Below are 20207 nucleotides of genomic sequence, written 5' to 3' on the forward strand. Positions count from 1 at the left end.
AAAAACAGTACATGCTTTAGTTGGCAACATAAAGCTTTTTGCAGCAAAAATTAGAAACTTGACAAGTTTATAGATACTCACTTCTGAGGCTAAATTGCTTAATTCCATTGTCAAATTTAAAAGTTTCAGGAATCCACATTCCACTAATGTAAAACCCCTGCATTTTTCCCTTTCACGTTTTGGGTTCTGTTCAAAGGTGCAAATTCCTGCACAGGGCCAACACAAGCAAATGCAAAAGCACAGCAACCCCAAAATGAGGAGGAGTTCATCTCTTGCTTTTGGCACGCTTCTTTATTTCTGTACCTCATCCACCCTTCTCTACCTAGCAAGCAAATACACCTGCAGCTGAGGAGATGCATCTCTAGCACTCAAATATCGTTCCTAGCTTCCTGTTATTCCAGACCACACAAAACCAGTGGCTCTTGGTTGCAGTACATTTGGCTAACTTAATATTTCCTTGAGACTATTTCCCTTGCCACCGCGTAGTTCTAAAATCAAAGACAGAAGGGTTTCTAAGTAGTTTGAGGCAATATAACATTCCTCTTTTTAATTCCCCTCCATCCTTTTTCCTTCACCTGAAAAAGGATGATCATGATTAGTGGTTAGCCAGCAGTGAATAAATAGATGCTCCTTATAATGGTCCAAGCATTCATATTACTGTGGGTTACCACAAATTCCCACTCACTCAGCATCTCCGTAGACACACCTGAGTTAATAAAAGGAAAATGAGAAAAAGCACACTAAGCTACTGCAACCCTTCACAGCCCACACACATTTTTTTCTTCCTTCTTTTCTTTTTGCTCCCAAGAAGCAACGCATTTCCTGATGCCTCCACAGGAGTATCATGGCAGGATAATTTTGCACCAAGGAATGTCCTGCTGGACACCAGCCCAGGCTACTTTCAGCACAGTCAGCAAAAGGACACAAGGGTATCTTCTCACTTCACTACTCCCCCTCCTCCCTCACTTCTCATCTGTTAGCTTGTGTCCTACTTCACGCGTATCATCCAGGATCACCTTTCCACTCCCCACACCTCAAGTTTCTGGCTTCACAACAACATGAGGCACAGCCCTAGCTCTTAACAATGCTTGCATAGTTCCTCATATCAGGCAGTGCTACTCTTAGTTCTGGTTTATCCCAGTGGTTGCTAGGAATATACAATACAATATTTGCTCTTTTCTCCACCTCGTGACAGCCAGTGTATCAGTACCTGGTGGCTCAAAGGGAGATAACCAGTGTCTCCCTTTGTGATGTAACAGTCAGGCCACTGATGCATCAGCCCTGCCTCCATATCTCAGCAACTCCTCAACCTCAGAGCCACTTATAAGAAGGCTATGTCCAAGTGTAACTGAAGACACCATCTGGCCTGCACAACTTTTACCACTGGCAATAACAGATTACTACTTACCATCCTTGCAAATCAGGTTAAGAGAATTTTGTTAGAGTTCTGTGAGAAAAAATAATGAAATCTGCTGCATGAAATATGTATCTGAAATATATATATTTATATAAAATGAAATCTTCTGTATGAAGATATGTACAAACTTCTTTGAAAAGAATAAAACTGCTTAAAGTAAGCATCCTTCCCTCACTCACTGAAAATCCTGAAACAATAAAGCTGCTTCAGAAAAAAAAAAAAAGTCTTAAAATTAAGGTTTCAAGAAGAATCAGGAAATTCCAAACATCAACATCACTAGAGCAACTTCCCACCAGTCAAGTTGCACATATTTAGCATTTTTCTACTTCACTCTCCCTTGTTACATAGCAAACCTCAACGATGTTAAAGCAACTATGTTTTGTTATTAATGTACTTTATAGCATACAATATGTTATACAAAATGAATAATGCGGCACAAGTAAATATGTTCTGCTTCCAATTTGGTCACTTTAATATATTAAAGCCAGTTTCTTATTACCCTGTCAATATTTTTCCAAAGAAAAAACTCTTAACGAAGTAATATATAAAAACAAGACTTATTTTACTAACAGAGCATGTATTGGTTCCTGATGCCATTAAACACTTCCATAAGATTCATATCAGGTGACTGAAACCAGTCCATAGTACCTGCATTACTTCTGAGATCATGCAGAAATATGGACACTTACCTGGTCCTACCTGTCAACCTTAAATCCTCTTGAACTTCAGACTATATTAGTTCAACCCACACAGTAACGGTCCAGTTAATTAGCTTGCAGCTAACATAAGGCTGCAGTTTTAATAATTTTACTTTACACAAGAAACAAAAGCTGTGTTCGTGTACCAGCAGATAAATGCAGAGCTGTCCTACGCATAAGTATGTGTGTTAACGTATCAGCTTCATTAAAAGTTTTGCTTGCTTAAAGAGAACAAAAACACTCCAGCATTAGTGAAAATTACTGGTTTAGAACTTTACCAGTTTATCAAAACATCCAATACCAATGGTTTTGTTCTGCAGACCAGGATATCTCCCTTCAAAAAGAAAAAAGGCTTTATCATTTTCCATAATAGCTCCCAGTCAAGACTACACCTACTGTACCTGAGCACACAAAGACGTGTTCGGCATGCTTAGCTCTCACCTGCCTGAAGGGCAGCTTGAATTCCTCAAGCAGTCCTGTGAAAGTCACTTGGATTACGGAAAGTTAGACAGAAACAGAGCTTGCAAGACAGCAACTTTATGGTTCTGAATCTTCTAGCCAGGCTGGAGATGGACTCCCCCCCCCATCTTCCCTCTTGGGGAGTTAAAAAAAGATAAAAATTGACTTCAACAGTCTTTTTTTTTTTTTCCTCTTCATGTAATTAAAAGACCTTGTTTATTGACTGCAGTGAAACAAAGTGTTATCAGCACACCAGTCTTGCAGTCTGCCTGCCCTAATCGCTCATGTTGCTACTTGAGAACGCACAGACAATACTACTATTTTATTTATTATTATAATTTAATAGATATGCCCCGAATTCTCGATTTCTCTTGTGTGATTATTACGAAGGGGGGAAGGGAAGAAGAGTAGTCAGCAGAAAAGTTGTTTCTTTTGCGGAGCGCTCCCTCGCACAGTACCGCGGCAGGGGAGTAATAGGTTTCCACTGAACTTCTGGGGGACGCGCCGGGCTCCTACAACAACCCGCAACCCTCCCTCTCCGTAGGGAGCCATCCCTTGGCGGCCGGTCCCGTGAATGGGAGCCCCTTACCACCAAGGTAGCCCCGGAAAGACAAGGCGCCCCGGTAGACCCAGAGCAGACGAAGCAAGCTCTCGCCCCGGGCCACCCCCACCCCCCAGGGTGAAAACATACCGAGGCGGCCGCGATCCGTCTGCTGCCTCTAACCCGCTAGTAAAACACCCAGCACCCCAGGGCTGGGCGGCAGCGAGGCGCCGCGCTCGGAAACAAGCGGCTTGCAGGTCAGGAGGCAAACCCCCAAACAAGCCCACCCGCCCCGCCGACCGGGGCGGAGGCCGCCGCCGCGCCCCGCCCCGACGCGCCCCGCCCGGCTCGACCGCCCCCGCGCCAACCCCTTTACCTGCCCGGTTCGGCACGCTGTGCTCCTGCCGCTGCGGACGGGTAGGCGTTCCCATAGCGGCGGGGAGACACAAACTTTCACCGGAAAACTTTGGGGATGGGAAGGCTGAGGCGGGGCCCTCGCCTGAAGGGGTGAACCCTGGTGCCTTGGGCGGTGAATCTCTGCGGGGGCAGACAAATGCGGTGTTTGCTCATCCGCTTGCCCCCTCCCCCGCCTGTGTCTGCAAAACCTGTGTCATTAAACGAAGAGCTTCTCGCCGTTCCTGCCTCAGAACGCCCCTGAGATTAAGCGCTTTGCTAACAGGTTTTGTTTGCTGTTAATATCCAGAGGTAGGCTCTCCCAAAGCCAGCAAATAAACGTGTCTAAGCTGCCAGGTAGAGGCAAGTCATAGCTGGAGTTAGCTACTGAACAGGTAGTATTCCAAAGTAAAAACTTTGTCATCTGTGGGAGACACTGTGATAGATAAAAAATATGTAACTAGTGTTTATTAACACTTCATATGTGCTTTGCAAACATTATCAGCTTACTGTGACAATAGTCCAGCCGTGTAGACAAATGATACTGTCTCTCTTTAACAGGCACGTTGCTTCACTTATGTTTTTTTTTCAAGGACATGCTCTAGTTCCTGCTTGTAATGGGGTAAACACAGAGGAGCTCTGATTTTCCAGAGCTGTTCTCAAGCCACTTTTATACAGCTCTCTCCCTTTTAGGCATTTCACTTTATTGCATGTTCCTAGAATTACTCCAGCATTTGCTTTTCAAATACTCTCTTCATTACTGACCCATTGCTCACTTACAGCATAAGCCCTTTCTTGGTATAACAGTAATATATCTTCACATTTTTACACAACATCTTTTATCTTAAAAGCTATCAAACCGTCAGATGTACTGTTACAGCTAGTACACAGGGATCACTTCTCCAATCAGCCAAGCACGACCAACTTTGACGTGAAGATGAACATCACTAACCAGCTCAAGACAGTGGTTCAGAGCTGGTAATAAAGAGCTGTGTGCTGCTCTGATTTCCAGTGGGGGTTAACTAAGCAGAGTGTAATTACCCCAACCAGAGCTTAGACCTTGGGGATAACACATGTTCACAGAAAAGTGCTTCAGGGTCTGAAGCAACCAAAGGCAGCCAAGACCTGTGCACAGTGTTGTTCCTTATGGGTTTCCAATTCAGACACTAAGCCAGCCTGCTCCTGCTTAGTCTGAGTTGTGTGAATACGTATTGCCTCACCCACAGTACTGTAAATTTTATCTCTTATCTCACTTAAGGACTTCCCTAGTCACAGTTCATTATAGAGGCTAGCAGCTCAGAGCAAATCCAGAGAGCAAAGATGTTTCCTCCTTAACCTTTAAAGCTAGCCATGGATCCACTTTTGAAGTTCTGGTAAGTAAAGGCAGTCCCTTGCACTGCCATACCTGTGGCTTGTCTGGTTCCCTGGTATAAATAAACAGAGGGGGAGGAGGGATGGAAATTGGTTTAATAGCATGCCATTTTGCCATTTTTTTGAAATTTCACAAGAGTTGAGCATGTTTCCCCTTTTAGGCAACCTGACAGGTGTACAGTGCTACGATAACCATCTGCCCTAACAAAAAAAATGCATTCTCACTTTTAAATTCTATACCTGTTAGTCACTCATGGCCAGTGAGATTTTAGAGAAAAACAACATGCCTCCTGAATTTTAGTTTCCCGAGGTATTACGCTCTGAAAATTGTAATGAAGGTCATTGAAGCTTCTAATAAGGGTATACAGATTAACCTTAGGAGTGTTGTAGATTTAATTTCACTCAATAAGTACATGCTGCAAGCGTATTTCTTCAGATTGATCTACTCACAGGCTGTACCCATCAACTGATTAAAGTTATATATAACACTGAAAAGATCAGATGTCTTGATTTTTTTTTTTTTTTGCTCAGTTAAAGGAATAAATTAACTACTTTGGGATAAATCCAAGTCTCATTTTACAATTCAATAAAAATGAAGTACTTTTAGTTTATATAATACTTGTTCCACTACAGGTTCTTCCAGTGCAGAGGACATATTCCAACTATGTATTTAAGAACCTTTACAAGATTAAAAATTCAACATGCAGGTGAAATTAGACCCTGAATTAGGAAGCTTATTAACTGCATAAATGTAATCAGCACCTTCTGAAGCCTGACACATAGCAAAAAAGAAAGGAATTACAAAAGGGTGGCGTCAGTCTGTCTGAGTCAGCTGGACTGCTACAGAGCCAGTGACTGCTTCAGAAAACCTATTCTACTCAGGTTTCTGCGTGTTTCTTCTACACGGCAGCTCAATGGTTTAAATAACAAAATAATCATCTCATGGGAGTGGGACAGTGGTTGGGTGGTGATGCCTACTCACAGTAATATGAGTAGTCAGTGCAGTTACAGAAGAAAGATAACAGGTTCTGAACTGAAAATGAAACCTGCCCAAAATTACAGGTCATGTTGCTGAAATAAATACATCCTTATAGTAAAACCAAGTAGACTCTTTAAGCATGTTTTCTATGTTTTCATAAAAATAAGCATTTTACCATAATAAAGGTGATTAAAAGCATTTTATCATAACAAAGGTGTCTTTTACTTGAGGGCATAAACTGTTTTCTTCTATGTTTACATAGAAAACATTGTGCTCAGCAGTGACAGCCATGGAGGAAAGTTTGGTGTGGGATGAGGTCAGAGTTACTCACATTCACTAGTTCTCTGTGGGATGTTGGTGCATACCGTGTTAGCCCCCATATCCTCTGTGGGTGTTCGGACCATTCCCCCATAAGATGTGAGACAGAAACCATGTGTGCCATTGTTGTGAACTGCCAGGAAATCCCTTGCTCTAACTTAACTTTCTATGCAGCTCAGGTTTCCAGTTGACATTTTTCAAAGTTTTTAGCAAAGCTTGCTCAGCCACCTACACGTGTATACAAATTTTAAAGAGTCAGAATTCACAGATTTTTATTTTTAAGAAAACTTTAATATAAAACGCATGACTTAGGTATCAGATATGAAAAGACTGTGTGTTTGGACTGATCATTTTCCAAAGGGGAAAGATTAGACTTTCAGATATTTCTAGTTTAGGCAAATTCATCCCACATGCCACTATCGTTTACCTCACTGATTTTCAGGATGGGCCACACCAGTACTGCATGTTTCAGTGGTGTGTGCTGGATATCAATATAGAGCCAATTATAGAAGCCTTTGGTGATTAAAAGCATTTTATCATAATGAAGGTGTCTTTTACTCGAGGGCATAAACCATTCAGCAAGTAGTTCTATTTTAATTCCTTGAGCTTTTTTTAATTTTCAGCTAATTAGCTAGAAATACACCACCTACAACATTCTCCTTTTCTCAGTTAGGAGGCTAAAATTTGCCGCTAGTAAGCATTGCTATGGGGCATTTGCTTGTTTATTTAAAATTAAAAAAAAAAAAAAAAAAAAAAAACTGCTAGAAGCTTGGTATAAAATTCATTTGCTCAGTAACTGCTATGCTGGGGTAATTAACAAATTAACAAAGCCTTTCAAAGCAAGTTGTGTACTCATTCAAAAATATTAGGCAATTCAAATTGCCTGTTCTTCAGCTATTAAAAAGTTTCATTTTTAAGAAGTATCTTGAAAAGAGAAGGAAAGAAAATAAAAGAAAAAAAGAAAAGAAAAGAAAAGAAAAGAAAAGAAAAGAAAAGAAAAGAAAAAGTAGAGAAAAGAAAAGAACAGAAAAAAAATGAAAAAAAAAACAACAACAACAATAAAAAACACACACATAACTTGACTTAAATACTTCATTGAGTTAACTGGGAAGTCTAATGGGCTCCTGTCTCAAAGGAAGACCAAAAGAGAACAGTAGTTGCAATCTTGTTACTGAAGACTAGTGCGTTATCTTACCCTATTTCTAAAATGTTCTTCAAATGGCAGCTACTATCATGTCAAGTGCTGCACTGCTGGAAAATGCCTCAGGATGTCCTGAAAATTAATTTTTTTGAAAAAAGGGAATCCATTCTGTATTTAAAAGGATGGCGAGGTCTTCCAGGCACAGGTGTGTCTAGGAAGGTTAAGAGTATCTCCTGCTCTCTTCATCCCCTTGTGCTAGCACTGGTGAGCAGGGTGTTTTCTATATTCTATATTCTCATGTTATTATATGATACGTGTACAATTTAGATCAAATATGTCAGTTTTCTAGTCTCCATCCTTGGAGGTTTTCAACACAAGACTAAACAAAGCCCTAAGCAACCTGGTCTGATCCCATAGCCTTTTGCTGGAGGTTGGATTATAGATCTCCTGTGGTACCATCCTACCCAAGTCTTCCTGGACAGACCATCTGAAAAACAGGAGGTCAGTTTCACCAAAAATTCTCTCACTCCAAAAATGAGATCTGATGTTTGCTACCCTACTACTGAATCACAGACAACGAATGAATGAAGAATGAGGTCCTTACCAAGCATCAGAAGGCTGGTTTTCTATTGAAATGAGGTGTGTGACAGAAGGACATTCCTCTGAATGCCTTCATCATTTTCATGAGAAATTTCCAAGAAATAACTGTTTTTCCAGGTCTTTTGAACAGTAAAAGCTTTGCAACATAATAATTTCTATTCTGCCTACTTCTAGAAAAAGGGGGTGTTTATCTTTGTTCTCTGAAATAATGCTTTATTATGGTACCTCCTAGAGAATAATAGCTGAGAGTGCCTAACTGGGAGACAGTCTCTTTGGTTTTTCAGTTATGGGTAGTGTGGTGTTCACACAAAATTATTTAGGAATTTCTGAACTGTTTGATTTTAATGCCTATGTAAAGATCTTAAAGGATGCATTATTTTTTTTTTATTATTATTTTTACTGGTAGAACTTTAACAAATAGTCTCTATCTTCACTGTAGAATCTGTATTTCTCAGCTACAGCTGATTGCTCTTAGACATTATGCAGTTTTAAAAAAAAAGTCATAGGACAATTTTATTCTCTTTTATATAATTACTTAAAGTCAGAGAAGAAAATTCTGAATATTATGCTTTGGTCACTACACACCCCCTAAATGTGATACAAACAAAATCCTCTTTCTCCCAACAGCTGTCTTGACAGAAGAAAGTTCTGCACTGATTCAACTTCTGTTGACAAGCTGTCTATATAAATCGACAGAGAAACAAACTGATACATGCAACTGAGTGTGCCTCCAAAGTGATTCACGATCTGTTGAAACAAGACACCATAACATTAAATATGTCATTCCAGTGTTATGGTTCCTCTTCCATCCTAAAATACCTGAAATAAAGAACAGAAATATGGTGACATGACAATCTGGTGGCTGAAGCAGAGATAGAGGAAGATTGAATGAAATGAAACACTACACAGTTAGCTTTACCAGTGCCAGCATTGTACTACATTTTGAATGTTTGCATTGCTTATTAGGACCAATGGATATATTTTGAACCCATTCTGACAGCCTGGATTCAAATGCTGAGCAAACTATGACATTACAGTATTCATGTATGTCAGGAAAAAAAGTCACTGAGTAATTTTAGGGCAAAGGAGGGTGGAAAATAAAATAAAGACTAGGCAGATTGACATCCAGACACTGTATAGGAGAGAGACCAAACGAAAACTACATTATTTATTTGTTTGTTTGTTTATTTGTTTATTTATTTTAATCTAGTGTGATATTAGTCTGAAATGTTTGGTCATTTTGTGGCCATTTTGATTCATATGTGGCCAACTGTCAGTACTGTACTGTGCCTTTGCACCTCCTCAAGGCATTATTACAGAGTTAGTCTAAGGAAAACTAAGGCAAATACACCATACTGGATGTGGGATGCATGCTAGTTAGCCTAAGATTTGGAAGCAATTTAATTACTCATCACACACTTCCCTTTAGCTAGAAGTTGGGATATATATAAAACAAAGAAAAAATAGTTTTGAGGGGGCATAAGCAAGAGGGGCCTATCATTGCCTGAGTTCTGCCAAAGAAATATTCTCACAGCTGGGTTTTTAGATGGAGATATTACACTGAGACAATGGTGATTGCTCTGGTGGGCCATCTTCTTTTAGCTATAAACTTTTAGACTAATTACTATGCTAATGTTGCTAGTTCTGTTGGCAGTATTTGATGGAATTGACCATCATGTGGTGCTGAATAAAGCTGCATGTCTCATGCTCTTATCCCTCCTCCTAGCGAGATCATTGTTTAGAATTATGTGTGCTCCTGGTTCTGTGAACACCCTCACATATTAAAACCTCAGGACTGGGAGGCTGGATGGATAGGAAGGTCAGTGGCATGCATGGACAATTAAACTCTGTATCTTCATAACAGTTTAATCAAGACTTCCATTACTTTATGCACTAAAAGGAATAGTAGCCAGGGAAAACTAAATATGCCTCTAATCTTGGAGTGTTTGAAGCGGGGGAGATTTGGAAGGAGCTGTTTCAGCTCAGACTGGGAACTAAGCTTGGAGCTATTCTGGAAGCACAAGTGATGGCAGAAAGTTTTCTAACCTAAGGGATTTCCATCCTGTCACACACACACAGCCATATTTCCTGCCTTCAGGCTCCATTATTGCAAAATGCTGTAGAAGAAAGCACAAGTGAACACCACGGTGATGCCCCAGGGTCATAAAGTCTTAGCAAATCTCACAGGTTTCCTGGTAATTTCCCTCGGCTCTGCTCAGTTCAATAAATCATGCTCTCCAGGATTTAGCTTATTTTCTCTCTACTAATTAGGTTCCCCAGAAAGTTTTTTTTTTAATTATTTTTTAAATTATTTTTAGGAAACTTCTTGCAACCAAGTTGCAATGAATTTCTCTTATTCATGAATTCAGTGTAAGCAATGTTCTTTCTTTACCTCATTGTTACGTATAGAACAAATGTAGTTTCCTCAAAGATGCTTTGAATGACCCATTCCCCTTGTCAGTTCTTTCTTCCAAGTTTTGACTACTGAACTTACCTTTTCCAGACAGTATCACAGTTTTCCATCTTGCCATCCTTGGAATTAAATTTAAGAATACATGATAATTAACTTGGGACAAATTACAACCTTCCACAAGTGCACTCATGCGGTGTTTCCTTTGCTACAGACTGTTATTCCATATCTGGAAAGGGAAATAGGATCTAATATCTCATTCATGAGAGAATATAAAATAATTTTAGCATTCATCTTCATATTGGAAAAATACCCACGTACACAATTAAACACTCGCTAACTACCATTGGTACTATAGAATATTCTTGGGTGAATTTCCTAGTAAACACCAGATCTAAAATGGAATGATTGTTTCTATTTATTTTAGCTTGGCTTTATTATTATTATTATTTACTTTAGCTTGGCTTTGTATTTATTTATTTAAATGTGCTTGGGAACTTCATTGATTTTGGAAATGGAAGAGCTTAAGTGTTTCTGTTGTTTTGTAATTTTCAGGATTGTGATAATTACTATGAGAAAACAGCTAAAGAATAAGCAAAACAGCTTATTCTTTTGTTTGTTTTACAAATAAATGCTCTGCATCATAATTATCCCTTTAAAGCTAAATGCTTAGGTACAAAATATATTGTTTCAGAAAGCTTTACAAACATAGTGGCAACTATTTGATGGTACTTGTAGAACTAAAACACAGATACCATTATTTATTGTGTTGTTTATAAACTGCAAAGTCCTTGGTCAGTAGGGATTGAAGATTTTTGACTTGCATGTTAGACAAGAAGAAACAAGAAGAAATGTGGTCACTGTACACACTTGGCATCTTCAACTAAATATTTGTGGATCACTATTGGCCACATTTTCCAGCTACATCTATCTTAAACCTGTTTTTAATCATATATATTAAGACCAACACGTTTGTCCACACACATACATTGTGTTGTATACTCTTTTGGCTTATTTGTGTTTGTTCATTTGTTTTGAATTTGCAGGTCAACCCAAAAGAACTGAGATTACAACACCCATTTAAACTTCCAGGAGTGAATAAAAGTATCATGAATTTTTGTTTATTTTCGTTAATCTGTTTCACTGACATCAGATTCATGTTACGTACCCACCTGCTGTTTGTGTCAATGTAATAAGACTGGCTGCCAAGCTGAGTGTTCAAAAACAAACAAATGGAAATAGTCAGGATTTTCATAATTGTCTGCTGTAAAAAAAATCCGTATGATTGGTAGATCACAGAAAAAAAACATTATTAGCAAATCCCATTGGCACCTTGCTGCCAGAGAGTCCATGTACCACACAGAGCCAAATGCATTCTGTTTTGTAGTTTGGATTTATTAATCTGATAGTCCACAGCTCCACAACATGGAACTTGGCTCCTATTGTGTCTGCAGCCTGGGCCACTCTAGAGTTTGCACCTGCGATTGCTCCTCTCGCAGCCTAGGACTTGTGGAAAATTACTGCCATATTCTTTCTTCCAGGTGGAACAACTAGACAGCTGCTAGCTGCCATCTGTGAAATAACAGTGGACTCCCCAAAAACATCACCAGGGACTAACAAGAGAGAACAATTCAGGATCCCTCTGAATCACCAGCCTCCCTAGCACGAACTGCCAATTTGCAGGGGTGGTGGTGGTAGGGGACAGATGCTTCATTAAAGGAATTAAGCCATAGTTAGTAAATGAGATAGAGGGCAGTTTGTCTTCAGGTCATCTTTTCTTTCTGACTGCCTGCAAACATACTTTTGACATATGGTTTTGAATATAAGGTAAGATATCCCCTAAAGGAGGCTGGAGCAAAAGAGGTCTTGTCCCCCAGCAAGTGTATATGCTGTGCTGCAATGCTGTTCTGGGGCTGCAAGCTACAAATTAGGTTTCCTTTCTGCCATGCTACCAGCAAAATGGGGCATCTCATTTAGCTATATCAGATTGTGGTTTGCAATGGATGGATCAACTTCAAAAACATGTATGAAATTCACCTTATGACATAAATGTATCTTGTATTCAGCTCTTGTCTTTATTATGCTGCATTCTCTGGCAGCTGCCTGTAAAGATTACATTATATAGAAAAAGAGACCTCCAAGCTGTCAAAGAAGACTGAATGCAATCTTTTAAGAAGATGATGGTAGTATGAAACCTGGTCATTTTCAATAAATGAGTTACAACACCTTTCAGGTATTACACTTGCCCCTGAGCATCCTTTTTCATTTCTGCATTGTTACAATCACACTTTCTGCTTCAGTACAGTCTTTTTTTTTTTTTTTTTTTTTTTTTTTTTCCCCAATCTTATCGTTAGAAAGCCAGAATTGCCACCATTACCTCTACCATCACCACCACCAAAAGATGGGATAATTTGACAGGGAAAGCTGCAACAACTACAGGTGATTTAATATCTTGAAGTGTACAGATAAAATGAGTTCTCCATCCTTTTCATGTACAGTACCTCTGGGTGTAAGTGTATTCAGACAGGATTGCTTTCTCCTAGGCCCACAAAGGCTGATGCTTCATGATGTGAAATTTTCCTCTAAATGAGACAGGTAATAATAACCTGTATTCCTGGAAAACTGATATGTACGTTTGAATTTGAGATGTTAATCACATACCAGAGTGGGTCAACAAATTTCACATTTCTGATTTCCATTGTAAATGAGTGTAAATATTTGCAAGTATACAGCTACTGAAAAACACGGGGAACACATGTCATGGGAGAGTCAGATCCTCTTACCAATTAACAGCTGCTAATGGGCACTGGTAATGTACTTTGTTCTGGCATGTACAGGCTCTCCTGCATTAGCATGAGTAACTCTCATGTTAATGCTGCCAAAAACTTTGGACTGAGAGTTGTGAAGGTATTGGTGGCTGTGGCTTACTCTCACCATCCCAGCCAACACCCTCGTCCATATTCATAGAGGCTGAGTCACATTATTTCCACAGAGTCTGACAGCTACTGCTTTCTCCACTTCAGGCCTGTCTAGATTTTTATCTATTCCTTCCAGGACTGTTTCTCAGGGAGAGTATAAGTCCTGGTGATGCTATGATTATTTAGAAATACCCTTTTGCTTTTGTCAGTCCCATGCTCAAGCAGCAAAAAGGCTCTCTCTAAGGAACAGTACCTGTCCAGGAAGCCAGCGTTAGGAACCTAGAGCTTCCCATTACATGTTAGCAGACCTGGATCGAGTACTACATAGTTGGAGGAACTGCAAGGGAAAGGATATTTCATTTGTAAATATCTAGGGGGCCAACTCCACATCTAGCCATGCTTGTGTATACCTGCAGGGACTCTGTTCAAGCTGATGGGGCAGCTGTAGGGTCACCGTATTTAGCAGAGCCCCACCTAAGAAGCTGGTGTATGCTCAGGAGAATGGTGGTTCTATCAAAAGGCCAAGGCACACAAAAGCATTTCAGGAGCTTGAGGAAGAAAATTAGTGTGTGAACATGAAAACCTGAGGAACGAATGAAGAAATTAATTATCAAACCAGGGGAAAAACAAAGAAGCATGCAGAAAAACAATTAGTAGTTTAAAATGCTCTTGAGTCCAGTAACCTTGGAGAATGCATTGAGCTAGTAACGGTGGTTGCTGTCACTTAAGGTAATTATTGGATATCATATAAACCTTTTTTTCAAACCAGGACAGAATTGTTTATGTTTTAGGAAGCAGCCATCAGTAGCGAAATTAAATATTTGAATGAATGCAGGAACATGTTCTAATAAAACGTGAAGGAAGTAATCAGGGAAGATTATCAGTCTTGTCAGCCTGATATTTAGCAGTGATAAAAAAAGAAAGTCTGGTGCCAATGTACCTTCCTTTTTGCAACCTGAGCCTATCTAACATAATATTAAATGGCAGAGACTCATAAGGAGTTTAAGAGCTTCTCTGCAGGATGAAGCTGAAGACATACACAAGTCTGAGATTCACACTAGATTATTAAAATGCTTTACTCTTAATGCCAAATCAGGGTATCCTGGGACCAGCAATAACTTCCTGTGATTCCACAGACCAGCATCTAGTCACGCAGCTGACCTGAATAGGAAGGAGCCTGATGACCTGGAAAGAAGCAATGGTCGATACTCTGGCCTAAAGAAAAGCAAGACTTGGACCAGCCCAGGACAGAAATACAGGAGCCACTTGTAACCCACTGCTCTTTTTCCCCTGTCCCTAGGGAGCAAAGGAAAGATGGCAGTCCACAGCTATAAAATGTCTCACTCTTAATGTCCCTGCTACAAATACCCATGCAGGCAGCTGGAAAGGAGGTCACTGCTTGCAGTTATAACCTTACACTGTACCCAGGATACAAGTAACACCCAGAAGTGGAGTACAGCCTCTGCCTGCTACTATAGCTCAACAGAGGGACTAGCTGCTAAGCTCAGCTTGCAGGATTGAGAAATTGATATCTTGCTCTATAACCAAGACTGTGTGCAGATGAACTGAGGATCACCTACAGATCACAGAAATAAAATATATTATTTATCATTTTTTAGGTCACTCTCCCCTCCTTCCTGCCTTTTTTTTTTTTTTGCCTTTTTTTTTTTTGCTTTTTCCAGAAAGTTGTTTGCTTGCTTTTCATTTTCTCTCATGCTCCAGAGCTGAATTTCAGCAAAATTGGTGGGCCTTGCTCAGAAAGCCTCCTAAAATTATTAATGCACATCTTTGATGAGATGGCTAAAGACATGTAGCATAAATTATTTTGATACGATTTCTTCTCCATTTTTTTTTTCTATGCTTTTATTACAATTGTTAATGCTCATCTTTGAAGAGGTGGCTCAAGACGGGTAGTACAATATGCTTGTACATAATTTCACTTTTTTTTTTTTTTCTGCTGTTTTTAAGGGGAATTTGTATTTAAAAAAAAAAAAAAAAAGACAAAATTTTGTGTCAAATCTGCACTGTGACATCTAGTTCTCAACTTGTTCTCCCTGAAATCTCAGAAGGCCTTTTTAACAGTTTTGTAAGTTGTACTTAAATACTAATCTCTTTCTTTCAAAACATTTAAGTTTCTGCCAGGAGGTGTTAACCATTTTAGATACTCCACACCACTACACCCATTATAGCACCTTATGCAGTTTCAGTATAGACCAGGCTCCAAGTTCCTGAAATACCAACAGAACTAGTTTTGTGAGATGACGTCTTTGGACTAAATCTTTGTATTTACCTTAACAATTAATATAAGCATTAGAGCAATCTGCCTGAGTGAATTTTCACTTTGCATGAAGAAATCTGTCTCCATCTCTGCCTCTTTGTTTTAAACTGACATTTTCCCAAAATTGATCAGAACATAAAAATTGCTTATCATGAGCTAAATTTCCATGATCAATGTAAAAAACACAATTAAAGAGCTATGGAGAGCTGTGTGTTCTGGGTAAAGACCCAAAGAGGGAGTGTGAATGAAAAATGTAATTAATTGATAATCTTAAAGGAATAAAACAGGTTGCCTTCTAATTTTACAGAATGTAGCCATTACAATTTATGATTTCTACCAAACTATATATTGATTACTCTCTTTTAGGAATCAGCAGCTTTCCCTGATGATTGAATTCTAATTACTCACTCCATAATTACATTGATTTTAACAGACTTCTGGACAATTTTGTACCAGGCTGGTTTCAAATTACACTTAATGAATCCATCATGACTATCGATATAAAAACTTCCATCCTACAGCATCCTGAAATAGACATAAATTGTTTTTCCTTCCTACTGCACAGGCTGTGCTTGCCCTCAGCTTATATTGCACTCACTCAGAGCAGCAGCTGGCCTTGGGCTCCACTTCATGACATCTCTATGGAGGACAGACAGAAAAGTACAGTTGCTTGTGTTCATTTAAACCCAATGGTGAGTATGTCTGTAGCAAGCTGTGATAAAATCCATTACCCAAGTTAGTACTTTAAAACAAAAATTCAATCACTTTGTGTATTACACCAAATCAAGAAAATCCTGCATCTGCCCTCTCCAAAATACATGCAATACATGCCAAGGATAGGCAAGTTATATTGGTGCTGGCTATGTAAACCACCAAAATGGAGCAAAATGCCTTACCAACAGTAGGCAGTTCATTTCCAGTGATACTACACACAGCTGTGATGCCCTGTGTGAAAACCCAAGGCTGTTGTTGAGCCTCTCTGCCTCTTCCCAGGGTTGTGCTCACAATTATTTGTCTTCCTTTCTGCTTCATACAAACATAGGCATTTGCATAAATCAATACTGCAGCCTGACTGGCTTACAATTAGCTTTAGGGAATCCTATTTGGCCTCATGGTTTTATTTCCATTTATTTTGGGCAATGGCTTCCTACTCTTTTGAGTTATTGCTATATAAAGGAGCATTCAATATCCAGTCAGGCTGAAAGCTGCTGATTATGTTCATCAGCTTTAATAAGATATGTTATCAAGCCTTATTTTCTTGAATTATCTATAGATCAAAGATATGATCAATGGCAGCCTTTAAATATTTCCATGTCAATATTTTCAGAGATCTTTTCATTCAAAAGGGCCTAGAAGTATTTTAGAACATGCAGGCCTTCTTTAGGCTTCATTTTCTTCCCTCTAAAGTTTAATATTTTGAGTGCAGCAGTTCTGGTGCTAAATTTGATTGAAGTGGCAAGGTCTCTACAGGTCCAGGTCATATCTGATGCTTTTATTATTATGAGTATTTCTGAATTACTGGACACAGTAGTACCCTGCAGTCCTGTTCATCTCTCCTGTGTTTCACGCTCATGTCAGGGTGAGACATGGGCATGGTCTTGTCCTCGCCCACCACCGTCATTTCCATGGGAGGGAAATGGGGTGCTAGATGTGATGTGCTTCAACTGCTCTGTCCTTGCACTGTGACACAAAGGCACAAGGCCCTCCCCTGCACCTCCTGGACCACCAAGGCAGGTTTGTATCTGCTCTCCGGTAGAAGATATGCAGCTTCAGAGTATAATTTTTAATGTAAATGGTAGAATGGTGAGTGTGCAAGAGCAAAAAGAAAAAAAAATGGAAAAAAATAAATTAGTTTAAAATCAGAACATGATTTCACAGCATATGCCTACTGTGCATTCAAAATCACTTGCTTAATACATATACCCATTCTGGAAATGGCATGCAAAAGTTTTACTGCAACAACGGGTTGTTTTCTTTTCTAATGAGGAAATGAACAATGAGTTTATCCTCCTTTATTTTTGCATTTGTAAAGAACAGTTCCAGTAGACAAAAAAGTTAGGTGATTTTAGATGTTATTTTCTAAATTATAAAGCTTTCCATGGAGATAAATTTCCTTGCAGTCTCTGGCAATCTGGCTGGCGATTACTCTGCTGAGAGTAGTAAATGATATACATATATATACATCATCTTTTGAAGAAGAAATCAAATTAAAAGAGTTATTTAAACTTTAAAGCTGAGTGGTTTGTTCCCTGTTAGGATAAACATTTCAAGATAAGGTTTACTCTGGACAGCCTAAAAGAAAACAATCTGCATAAATAGATGAAATTTTATTGAACAATGAATAAAAGATTCAGACAGAAACTTGTTTTACTTGAGTTTCTAAGTGAACAAAATTACTGGACTATTTTTTTCCTCTTAAATTCTTTTTTTTTTTTTTTTTTTTTTTATAATGGTGAAAATATGATTCCTTCAAACTGTGCTTGCAATGAATTCAAGACAAGATAATATCATCATCCATCTTCTTGATGAACCTCTCATCATCTTATCTTCAGTCTGAATCCAGGAGAAAAACTGAACAAGCCATGCATCTACACATCCCTTCATATAAAAATTACTGCTGAAGGTTAGAAAATGTTTAAGGTCAAACTTCTAAGCTGCCATCTGGAGCTCATTTAACAATTGCCAAGAACATCTGCCACTACCACACATGCCTAAGACAAAACTTAGACAGCATTACCTTTTATTTTAAGTACAAAGTCTTAGAGTCACATGAACATTGTCTGAGATACTTTGCTGCCAGCCATGAGAACCCAGTGCAAATTTAGTGCAATTTGGCAGCCACTGAAGGTGTTATTAGATAAAAATTGTTTGCAAAAACACAGTGTTCACAGTCTAAAACCTCTATCTCACAAATAATAGTGTCAGTAACAGCTTTGCAAGACAAATCAAAATTGAGGTGGGGGACGGGGGTTGCTGTGCACGGTATCTCCTGATGGCTGAGGACTGAAATGCAGTTGTGGAGTAGTCAAAGCAAACTTCCATTACTGATGTTGCCACCACTCTGCCATGGCTGCAAAGAAAACTTCAACTTTCAGATAGCTGAAGACAATATTTTTCAAAAGCTCTACAAGTGAAATATGAATGTAGACACTTAAGAGCTAAACAAAATGTCCTCAAAGGTAGGTATAATATTCTCGGAACTTTTATGACAACAATGAAAGATATAAAAATCAGAGAAACACATGGCTTGCAAGATCTAATTCCACAGAAAATAGTCCTGCATCTTTATTCATATTTTAAGATATAGCAAATCCCATTAGTTATTAATTCCTTTGGGGAAGATATTTAGAGTTTAAAAATACTTTAAGGTTACTACTCTTTACTCATATGCATGAATTCCTAATAGCAAGAAGTAGATTATGTGAGATGAAGACATCTATTACTAAATTACTAAATACAAGAGATATGGTTTTTTTTTTTTTTGTTTGTTTGTTTTTGTTTTTTTTTTTCAAGTCCTGGATGGAAATTATCCTCTCCAAATGATAGACATGACATATAAAATGTCTATTAGAATATGATGAAAATTTTAACTAGAAGAAGATATTTTACATGATTGCATCCTTAATTTAGTGATTTGATCAGACAGGGGAGATGCTTCCAGACATGCTTATTATGTCAAATTTCTGTAGTTTGGTACATGTCAGGTATTAGGTTATTTTCTATCAGTGGAAAAGTAATACAATATATTATATATTTAGTGATTCATTTATACTACATAATAACCAATATATGCAATTCAAGATAAATCATAAGTATATTAATAGGTATAATAATTTTATTCCATTTACAGAACACTGAATCTGTATTTTAATGATGTCTAGATAGCAAAGAAAATTGAAATGATTGCTTTCATTCAATTGACAAGCTGTGAAAGTGACTAAAAACCCCACATTGATTATAAATCAATTTACTTTTGAAACTGAAAAACATGAGTTAAGCTCCATGCCTTTTTCTTTATGAGTTTTTTTAAACCACATTACATTTTGTATTTTAACAGATGGCAGAATTTAATCTTCATCTGAGGGACAGGAGTTACGTACAAGTTGATAGTTTTCTCATGGTGTGAAGAAGATTCATGAAGAGTATTATGTTTTGTTTTTCTTTATTATAGATAAATATATATATGCTAAAATATTAACACCAAATCATTTTTTTTAAGAATCTTTGTGCCTGTATGGAAATGGAGATAAAGGTGCTTGTGGCCAAACCTCCAATCAAGCAACTGTTTACTTTTCAGAATTCAGAACATGTTATCAAATCCACTTCATAAAAAACATTGAATGCGATCTCACCAGGGCTTATCTTTCCATTTCTGTTGAAGAATTGTAACCTATAGAGGAACCTGTTACTTTGAATGTGTTCTTACGTATTTTATTTTTTTTTTCTTAAAGCCTAGAAATTGTTTACCTTCAGTGGGATCTATTTTTTGTTTTTCTTTTGAAATGCCTCTAGACTAAAAAATCTGCTCACAGCTGAAACAGAATTTATAAGCAGGCTGGCTATCATGATGTGCTCAGAAAACACTTCCTTGCTTGATACAAATTAATTTAGACTGTCACTGAATCCTCAGACTGCTGAATCTTCCTGGAGTAACTTTTCTACATTATGAAAATTTAAAAAGACC

General features: G+C 38.4%; 1 protein-coding gene across 1 annotated transcript in view; it reads right to left on the minus strand.

The window, feature by feature from the left end:
- The window catches only part of CHST9 (carbohydrate sulfotransferase 9), a 93839-nt gene extending 90391 nt beyond the window's left edge, over positions 1–3448 (minus strand). The window contains exon 1 of the mRNA XM_035318839.1: positions 3266–3448. The gene's annotated coding sequence lies outside the window, so the exon portion shown is untranslated. The remainder of the gene's footprint in view (positions 1–3265) is intronic.
- Between the last annotated feature and the right edge of the window lie 16759 nt (positions 3449–20207).

This window comes from Oxyura jamaicensis, chromosome 2 (genome assembly GCF_011077185.1).
Source record: "Oxyura jamaicensis isolate SHBP4307 breed ruddy duck chromosome 2, BPBGC_Ojam_1.0, whole genome shotgun sequence".
Lineage (NCBI taxonomy): Eukaryota > Metazoa > Chordata > Aves > Anseriformes > Anatidae > Oxyura > Oxyura jamaicensis.